Genomic DNA, 9,966 nt, shown 5'->3' with positions numbered 1-9,966 from the left:
GGGATTTCCCACCTTCCATATTCCAGAATCTCCAGGCTTTCCAGATGACATCCAGTATTTTCCACCTCCCAATAGAAGAATCTAGATTGACCTCACAAAGAACATCTGTTTAATCTTTGCGGTATAAACCAAGTTGTGGGCGTTGAAGGTTCAGGCTTTGCCTTAGGCGAATTCCTTAACTTCCACAGGCCTCAGTTTCTCCACCTTGAAAATGAGCCTACTGAAAACAATCTTGCAGGGCAGTTTCAATGGATAGACGGCACAGAACACCATGCTGGCACATAGTCAGTCTGCAACACCATGTGGCCCACGGCCCTCAGTCAGCCGGAACCTGCAGGACACCCACAGTGGATGCTGTACACGTACTCCCCCACAGCTCCTACAAGCGCGGAGGTGAGGGGACCCGGCTAGCCCTCTCCTCCCGGCTCCTGCAGACACCTCAAATGCAGGTAGTTTGGCAGGGGCCGGGAGGGCCTGGGAGCTCTGCACTGCAGCCACCTGCGCAGCGGCTCTGGCAGAGGGCGCGCTTCCAGGCGCCCGGGGCAGGGCAGACTCCCGGCTGCGGAGGCTTGGGGGTCAGCGGGGTAGCGCACGCGGCGAGCGAGAGGGCAAGCAAGGAGTTAAGCAGGCCGGGAGGCAGGGCGCCTGTCAGACGCGAGCATGTGCAGTTTGCACCGCATCCGTACTATGGGTGAGTGCCGCCGCCGCCGCCGCCGGGGACTCTGTCCGGCCCGGGCAGCGGCGGCTGCAGTCCCCTGGCCCCCGCGCCACCGTGGCGGGCGCCGACTCACAATGCTGTACTAGAAGCGGCAGGGGAGGCCCGGCGATGTGGCGGAGGCACGGCTGGCAACTCCGGGAGGGGGGAGCCTGAGCGCCGGGCGTGGGGGCGGGGAGCAGGCGGCGCAGGAGAGCGCCCGGAGTCCCGGCGCGGGAGGAGCGGCGGGAGCGAGCCCGGTTGTCGGCGCTCCTGGCCGCACCTGCGCCCGGCAGGCGGCCGGCCCTGCCCTGCCGCTGCCGGCGGCCGCGACCCCGCACTGGTAGGTGCCCCCGATGCCCGCAGAGAGGCCTTTCCGCCGGCCGGAGAGGTGGCTCCGCGGGGCGGGCAGCGCCGAGTGCGGGGGTCGCGGGCGATGGCGGTGATGGGGAGCACCCGGCGACCGGGATGGGGCCCCTGCCCCATCCCGCTTCCTCTTTGCTTTCGGTTTCGAAGCGGCTGCCCCGGCTCCAGAGCTAGCCGCTGATTAGGTGGTGTGCCGGCGCTTGGATTCCCTGAGGGGGATGGGCGCACAGGGGGGCGTGTTGGGGAAGGGGTGCTCGTTGGCAACTTTCCCCGCCTGAAACAAAGGGGTATCGGGGAGACGCGAGGGGCAGGGACCAACCTGGGATCTCCGGCAGCAGGAGGTTGACAACTCCCTTCCTCCTGGCAGAGAGCAACCCTTAGGCGTCTCGGGAGGGTGAAGCGGGGCGCCAGTCTGGGTGGAAACTGGGGAGCCAGGGCTTGGGAGTGGGAACCACAGACCCTCCTGAGTTTGAGACTGAGGACTTTCCAGAAGGGGAGGGAACCGTGCAAAGATGACCCTGCTGCCTTTCTCTCCTGGGTGCATGGAAAAACTAGGTGATGGTGGACTAGGTGATGGCATACTCTGGGGCCCGGCCCAGCCCCCTGGCTCCTTCCTCTCCATCTGCCCTCTCTGATCTCCAGTCCTCAGTGGGAGAGGCAGGGCTGGGATGGGGACCATTACATCCCTGTTCACCAGCAAGGGCAAGGAGACACTGGCCTCTTTTCCAAGTGTCTTCCTTTCCCTCTTTCTATGCCCAGTCAGAAACTGACCCCTTCTCTTCCTTCTCAGGACTGTCTCCCTCTTTCTCTGCAGTTTCCTTGGGGTGATGTTTGGTTGCAGAGCCTAGGTGGCAAGTTGTTCAGATGCCGCCTCATGCCCTCCCAGGAGGAAAAGGGCAGGACCTAGAGGAGCTGGACAAGTGTAACCTTGGAGGCTCTGCTCCTCAATTCTCACGTGTTCTCAGCACATAGTAACAAACTAGCTGTTACTCTGGCCTTCAGACTCCGGTCATCAGGAGGCCTGGGTTTTCTCTTTGCTATAACCAGGAAGAAGGGTCAAGCGGAGGGCTGAATGGCCTGCCCTGAGGGTAGTACAGTGTCTTTCTCTTTAGAGAACAAATGGGCTAGGTCCCAGGTCCCAGCACCTTGTGTCTCCAGGAATGAGGTACCTCCAGATCTAAGCCGTTTGTATGTGACCACCAGCTTCCATCCTGTGGTAGGACTGCCCATGGCCTTTCTTTCTCTTAGAAAGGACAGCCCTTTTAAGAGTTGGGTTTTCCCCCAGTTGCAAGGCAGAGCTACATCTGCTTGCCTGTGGAGACAGAAGGTACTGGGGCGGAGGTGGGAGTGGGGTAGCTTGGACTGCTGGGTGACTCTCCTGCCTGTTCCTGTGAATGAGCTCATGATACAGTGGTTGGGCCAGGGGTGGGTCTGCAGGACACCTTGCTGTAGAAGCATGGAGGGGTGGGCTGAGATGAGGCTTGGCCCTCCTCCCTAAGGCTTTGTATTTGGGGATAGAGTTGGGTAACTGGGGAGACAGTGGCTGGACCAACTTATATATCTGGTTTGTGGAGGGACATGGCAAGCTGACTTAGTGTTGACTTTAACCACCGAAAGGTACAGGGGTGAGGGAGGTTCTAGGACTACTAAGGGGTAGCAGGAGAAAAAGAAACACCTGAGTTGTAGAACTGTGGTCCTGGAACTTGTGGTTGAAGTCAAATGCAGGTGCTTGACCAGAGAGCACCACCAGCCCTGCTTCTAAATGGGCAGAGATGAATGGTTATTGCTCAGCCCCTACTGGGTTTATCCCAAGCTATTCATTCAGAGCTGAGCATAATGATACAGATGGCTCACCTCTCCACCCCCAATGGTGTGACAAGGGGATTTTCCATGGATTGTTCCTCAAATGTGCTGACTGTAAGATGGGAAAACAATACTTTTGATTCCCTCTTTGAAAGTGATGAGGCATGACTTTTTACAATTGTAAGGTGATTTTAAGAGCCTCAGGTCCTTGAATAAAAGATGTTAAATGAGTTAGGAAGTCTTACACTGTGTTTGTTTCTCTTGTATCAGATTTACGTATTGTTTCTAAAGGGAAAGGTGTCATTTTTGGGGAAAGGGCTAAATTACAGCTTGTGTGACTGGGAAAACTCAGTGTTGGTTTTAAAAGTATGTATTTTAATCAGAAAGGCCCTTGCTGCAGCACTTGGGCAGCAAGTGTCTTTCTGCCTCTGCTCTCCTGATGTCTTAGAGCTCCTTACCAGTAAGATTTTCCTGGTAGACGGTGTCCAGTCTGGATGTTAGTGATGGTCACCCTGCAAGTTCTGAGAAGGGTCTCTGATGATGTTGGGGACACTGACGTTATAAGTTGAGACCTGGGTGAGGGTAGTAAAGTGAAGCTGCTTGGTCTTATCAGAAGCCATATCAGATCTGGCTGTCCTTGAGCGAAGGGAAATCTAACCCTCACATAGCCTGGCTGTTTTCAAATTTGTATCCCTTTCCTCTCCTCCTCCCTCCTCCCCTCACCCCCAATTTACAGACAAGGTAGTTTGGGTTTTATTTTTTCATTGCAGGAACATTCCTTTTACGGTGTGGATAATTTCTGACTTGGCAAACTCTCAGCTCCCTTTGTGGCAACACCTGTCTAAGGAGGGAATGTTGGAAGGGATTCTGATGTTCTGAGTAGGAAGACATGTAGCCTTTCTGGTCAAGTCTTCTGTTGACTCCACCACTACCTCTCAGAAACCAGAGGCTTTGTATTTGAAAACTAAATGTAAGCTGATTTCTGGGGAAAGACAGGGAGGTGGCACGTTTGGTTATGAGTTCCCTTGAGGGAAACTGAGTCACATGGAGAGTTAGCACACGGGCTGTGGTGTGTGTGTGAATGTCTGTGCTGGGGAAGTTTTCCTTTCCTGGGATTTAAGAGTGTTTAGACCCAGGAGACCCAGGGGTTATACTTTTTCGTTATGAGATAAAGATGTGCTGTTAGAATTTAGGCACCCATGTGCTTGGTTTCAGATGTACATTTGCCTCAGACTTTGAGCTGTGGAATGCTCCATGCTGATGTGATTCAAGGAAAAGGAAGTGGTTTTCACCCCTGCAACTCACATCCATAGATAGAACTGAGGTTGCGCATGTAATCTGTCACATTCCCAGATAAAAAGGATGGCCTGCTCCCTTCCTTTTCCTCACATCCATCCTGCAGGTGTGGACTCCCGCTCTCCTCTGCCCTAAGGCTGTCCTCAGTATTCATTTTAACCTCAGTTCCCCTCTGTATAAATTTAGTGGGGTAAACGTCACAGAATGATTTTGGTCCTTAGCGCCTCTGAAGGATGGTTCCACCCTCTACTAATGTTGTTGCGTCTACCTTTGAGGTCGGTTACCATCCAGTGTGGCCATTTGAGGAGGAACCAAAGTCATTGCCAATTCTTGTTTCTGAACATCCAGCTCTCCATTATCCTTCGCTGTGCTGGATCCCCAACAGGGAGCCTGATATGCTTTCAGGGCCGATGGCTCCCAATGTGGCCGGTATTGTAGAAGGGACAGCGTCCTTGAAATTAGGGCACACAGTCTACATGGGCAGGACTTGGGTCCTCAGATGGCTCCTTCCTGCTGCTTCATCCTCTAGAAGCCCAGCAGTTAAAAAAAATAAGACTTGCATTGTCAAACACTGACTTAATGTAGGGAAATCTAATAGATAAGAGGGCCTAATCAGAGTGCACTTTCTGCCATTCCCTTCACTCCAGAAGCCCTGCATTCAGAACGCACTGGATTAGCCATTTCTGACTGCTTCTGCAGTTAGACTTGAGTGATGAATGCCTTCTAGCTGGTTCATTCATACGTTGTTTCCTTTCAGTTTTTAAGAGGCACCCCATCACATGAGTTTCTGAAATGGTCTGTTTTCATCGGAAAGGTCACTCACCCTGAGTTTTCGTAAGGCCTTGACACCAGCCCCGAGGAGCTAGGGATGCCAGCCAAGAAGGAGATTGAAGGGCCACAAAGAGAGGATTCTTTGCTGGGCTTCTGAGCGATGATTCATGCTTCGAGATAAAATGTGCTTCCTGGGGCTCCATGGTTTCGTTGCTTGTACCGTCTGTAGAGGGACAGGCCCTGGTGCAACAGGAAGCCCACCTTGTAGACAATAACTGCCATTCTTTGGAGCAATGGTAAAGACCTATTTTTTAGCTAACCCTGGTCTTCTTTTTCATAGCTATCCTTGGCCAGACCCCATTTTAGTCCCTAGCCTCTAGGACCCTCCCTCCCTCTCATTCCTAATAAAAAACGCCTTTCCAAAGCTAGGAATAAGGCATCCAGGGCATTCGTATTACTTTCATCTACCTTCTTAAATATGGACCAGAAATATTAATCACCGCTGGACGACACAAGCAGCGACTCCACATTTTTGTTTTGTAATTGGATTTTTGCCAGCCATAAAAAGGGAGATTACTGTCCTATGCTGATCTGGAGATGCCTTAAAGCTTACATATATCCTGCACAGTTTCTAGCACATGGTGACTGCTTATTAAATCATCAGCAGTGGTACTTGGATATGATCAGATACCCAGATTTCTAGGTCATTGGGCAATGATGTCATTTGCATAGGAACTGATGACTGGCAAAAGCTTCTGGTATCAGGAAATCTGGGATCACTTCCTGACTTGCTGTGTGACCTTGGACAACCCATTTCAGCTCTCTGAGCCTTAATTCCGCAAAGGGAGCTTCAGCAGTCTTCAGTGATCATAGCAATAAGAACAATGACAACCATCATTTATTGAATACTTACTGTATGCCAGGCATTGGTCTAGACACTTCACATATATTCTCCTTCTCTCACAGCAATGAGGTAGCTACTATTAATTATCCCCATTTTACAGCTGGAAAAACTGACGCTCTGAAAGATAAAGTGATTGCACATGTCACACAGCTAGCAGGTGTCCAAGTTGTGATTTGAACTGAGATCTGTCTGATTCTATTGTGTTCTGTGTATTACATGATGGAGCAAATGTTGGCGAGAATGTAAAAGTGAAAGTAGTATTAGTTAAACTACAAGAAGGAGAGCTGCTGTGGATTAAATACGGCTAGTGAAAAAGGAGGTGGAAGTCCAGATTCTTATTTGAAAAACATTCCAGTGAATGTTTGGGAAGAAGAAAAAGGTCAGTACACTGCATTGGAGAAGTAGACCAGATGGCCTGGGAGTTACTGTAAGGAGAACAGACTTTCTGCTTGGCATAGGATGTATCTCATAAACCCCATTTCCTTTTGATGCCAGTTTTTTCTCATGCTTAGCAGGCTGTCTGGGCAGCATTTTTTTCTTTCTGTTACCCTATTGCCACTAGTCATAGTAGCTTATCTTTTCAGATTCTTGACTCCAGTCCTCATCTTCCAACCTAGTTTCGGGGCCTTCCCCTGCCCATAATTACAGCCCATCTGTGGATACTTGATCATGACTCTGGGTCCTAGGTACACTCTGCAGTGTAGAGCAATTATACTCTCCCGTTCTTCTGTGAAAGTATTTGTGGCCATTGAGTACTCCATTCAAAGGTGACCAGCTAGTTCGTTGAGACGATTCTCATCTCTTCCAACCTTGTTTGTTCCAGGCAAGTTAAACCTGATGAAGCTCTTCTGCCATTTTGAGGTGTCCGTGGAAGAAGAATGAAGGTTGAGGTGGTGGCTTGGAAAAAGGGAGCTGACACACTTTAAGAGTTAGCACAATAGCATATAATGGAGCATTGTGCTGGGGTCAGGTGACTTGGATTCTTGTCTCAGCTCAGTGACTCTGGGCATGTCACATGAGTCCTTGGGCCTTTAGTTTCCTTATCTGTAAAATAAGAATGTTGGAAGAGATTCTCTAATATCTCTTCCAGTGATAATGCTGGATAATCCAACAAAATCTGTTTAATTTGGTCCCTTCTCAGGGCATAACTCAGCTGGTCTGGAACTGTAGGAAATCAGAGCTGGGAGAGCAGAGACTGAAGGAGAAACCCCAGAAGAAAGAAGCCAAATTGGAAGCTAAGGGATAAAGCCAGAGCTGGAGTAAATCCCTTCTTGTGAGGGGGCCTGGGTCGGGTCATCCTACCTTTGGCTGTTCAAAGGGGGCAGCTGAAAGGTCTGTACTCTTCATATCCTAAACCATGGGGCGCACCCGTTATATCTTGTCTTAAAACTTAAGCTTCATACTCCCCTCAGCTGTCCCCAGTTGTCCCCAAGTGAAGGCAGCAGAGAAGTTGTACATTGGTGTTTTATATTCTACACTTGGATTTGGCAGATTCCGGGGCCTGGTTCAGCCCAGGGTCCCCCCAGGGCTCCAGGACTGATGCTTTCCACGTGACTCAGTGCTACTGAGAGCAAGCCTCCTCTTTGATGCTCTTGCTCTGCCTGAAAAGCGAGATCATACCCTAAGCTCCGCTTAGGAACTCAGGGAGTCACAGCTTCTCAGTTCATGGAAGTGGGTCATCTGGATTTCCCTTTGAACAAAGCCATTTATCCAAGAACCCTCGGCTATCCATTGATACAATCTCCTGTTTTCATTTTATCATATTCAAAGTTGAGGAGCAAATGAGTTCCCACTGACCACCCCCACAACCAATCTTTTCTGTCCCTGCCTGCCTTGCTTTTTTTCCCTTAGTTCCTTGTTGCCCTATACTAGTTATTTCTGATGGTAGTTATCATACCAATGGGAATATGAGAGATGATTTTAGTTGGTATAGGGACAAATATTCCATTTTAATAGCCATGTTTCTAATGAGTGTAAAGAAACATGACTCATTGGGATGTGCTCGTAAAGCAACTTAATTTTGTCTCCCACTGTCCCTTAATGTTTATTAGGTGGGATTAGCTCTTTCCTTGCCCTAGGATGAAAACTCAGGCTCCGTACCTTCTCGGGTCATTCTTAGGTAGTAGCAGTTCCTGTGGTCACTTTAAGTCACAATTAAGTATTTAATATGTCTAGTCCTTTGTCACTGGGCTGGGAAGGACAGGAAAATGCTCACTTGGCCAGCACTGTTGTTTTCCAGCTTCCTGGGCCTGGCAGGTATTTAATGCTGATTCTTTCTCTTGTGGTCATGTTCATGGTTTCCCAGAGACTCCCCTGCTCTGCCCTCAGTAACTGGGAATGTTCACTTCTAGTTGTCTCGAAAAGAGCAAATTATCCTCTATTCTAGATTATAATTCTTTCCTCAGCCCCTAAAATCCAGTGATTCACCGTCAGCCAGTTTTGGCTAAGGTCCTTCAGTCTGACCGAGGGGCCCTCTTGGACAAGATGTGCTCTGACTTTATATTAATACCAACACTCTCTTGCATGTGGCCATATTGGTCCAAGGAAACAATCCCATATTTTTTGGTGCAGTGAACCTGGCAGTGCTTGCTGACGCCCTTCTGCCCCACAGCTCAGCCATCGCCTATGGCTCCTCGGATAGCAGACGGGCAGCCTGTGTCTCACACCGTGGACGTCTTGGGTGGGGGTCAGATGCCAGCCCACGCTGTCCTCCCATGTGCAGGGTCAGACATCAAGTTTCCAGAGAGGTCCTGTCGAAACCTCTCACACTGCTGGGGAACATCAGCTCTGTTATACTTGGTCCCTTAGTTAAGACTTTTGATTTAACCTCTGGTTATATGTGTATCATTAAAACCATGACTGTCACAAGAAGCCCATGATTTCCATGGATATTATTACTTAGGACAAGGCTATGGTATATACGGGGGCTGCCAAAAAAATGTATACAAATGGACACTTAGGTCTACGTTGCCCAAGCAGTAGTTTGCTGTAATCAGAAGGGTCTGGACACTGATGGTAACCACTTTGAGCACCCCTTGTCACTGTAGAAGATAAACGTGACTTGTATGCATCTTTTGTTGTTGGTATATATTGAATATTACAATTTTTTTTCCCCCTCAGGACCCATCAGCTCCAAGTCAAGTTGTTGTCCTTTCAGTCTTAGTTGTGGAGGGCGCAGCTCAGCTCCAAGTCCAGTTGCTGTTGTTCAATCTTAGTTGCACGCGCTCTAACCAACTGAGCCATCTGGCCTCCCAGGAGCTCAGCGGCAGTTCCTTGTTTTCATGCTAGTTGCGGAGGGCGCAGCTCGCTGGCCTATGTGGGAATTGAACCGGCAACCCTATTGCCCACAGCTCGCACTCTAACCAACTGAGCTACCTGTCCACTGGGTATTACAATTTTAATACAGTTTTCCTTTCATAAAATGTGTATACATTTTTTTGGCACCCTCTGTATCTAACTAAAAATTTAACTTCAATAAAAAGGTTAACAACATCTAACACATTGAGTACTTATAATATCAGGTACCGTTTTCAGTGCGGTAAGCATGCTCTTTCATTTAACCCTTATGAGGGAGGTACTTGTATTATCTCTATTTTGCAAATGAGTAAACTGAGTCTAAAAGAGAGGTTAAGCAGCTTGTTCAAGGTACACAGTTGGCATCTGAGCTGGATTCAAGTGGGAAGATCTGACCCTATGGTGTACACTTTTAAACCACTAGGCTCTGTCTCTTCCCACAAGGGTAATGGGCAGCCACGACAAGCCATGCAGTCAGAAGGCAAAAGATTGGGAAATGCTGCCTCAGGACATAATTGTTGAGTCTTCACTCTGGCATTCAAGCTCTCCACGCATCGCTTTTAGCTGCTTTTCCAACGACTCGTCCTGTATCCTAACCAGAGCCTAATCCACATGGCCGGCTAACCTGCCATCAACATGCCCACCCCACACCTCATTTATTTCCCTGCCTGGAGGTCCCTTATCTGCTTTGCTGGCTCCCCAAGCCAAAGTCCTTTTAAAAGTCAGCGTTCATCTTTGTTGCAAAGATGTATTTGACCCAAACCACTTCAGCTGGGATCTTTTCCTCCTTTTGTAATTTCATCACTAAATTGGCAACGATGATGTGCTTTTATGCAAG

At 49.3% G+C, this 9,966-nt stretch overlaps 1 protein-coding gene across 1 annotated transcript in view; it reads left to right on the top strand.

Moving 5' to 3' along the window:
* Positions 1 to 699: 699 nt before the first annotated feature.
* TMEM229B (transmembrane protein 229B) overlaps positions 700 to 9,966 on the top strand; it is a 43,794-nt gene continuing 34,527 nt past the window's right edge. The window contains exon 1 of the mRNA XM_019733582.3: positions 700 to 1,037. The gene's annotated coding sequence lies outside the window, so the exon portion shown is untranslated. The remainder of the gene's footprint in view (positions 1,038 to 9,966) is intronic.

Source organism: Rhinolophus sinicus, chromosome 3 (genome assembly GCF_057876585.1).
Source record: "Rhinolophus sinicus isolate RSI-liver-muscle chromosome 3, RSI-T2T, whole genome shotgun sequence".
In the NCBI taxonomy this organism is placed as follows: Eukaryota; Metazoa; Chordata; class Mammalia; order Chiroptera; family Rhinolophidae; genus Rhinolophus; species Rhinolophus sinicus.
The sequence above is the reverse complement of the archived record's forward strand: the minus strand, read 5'-3'. Positions and strand labels throughout refer to the sequence as shown.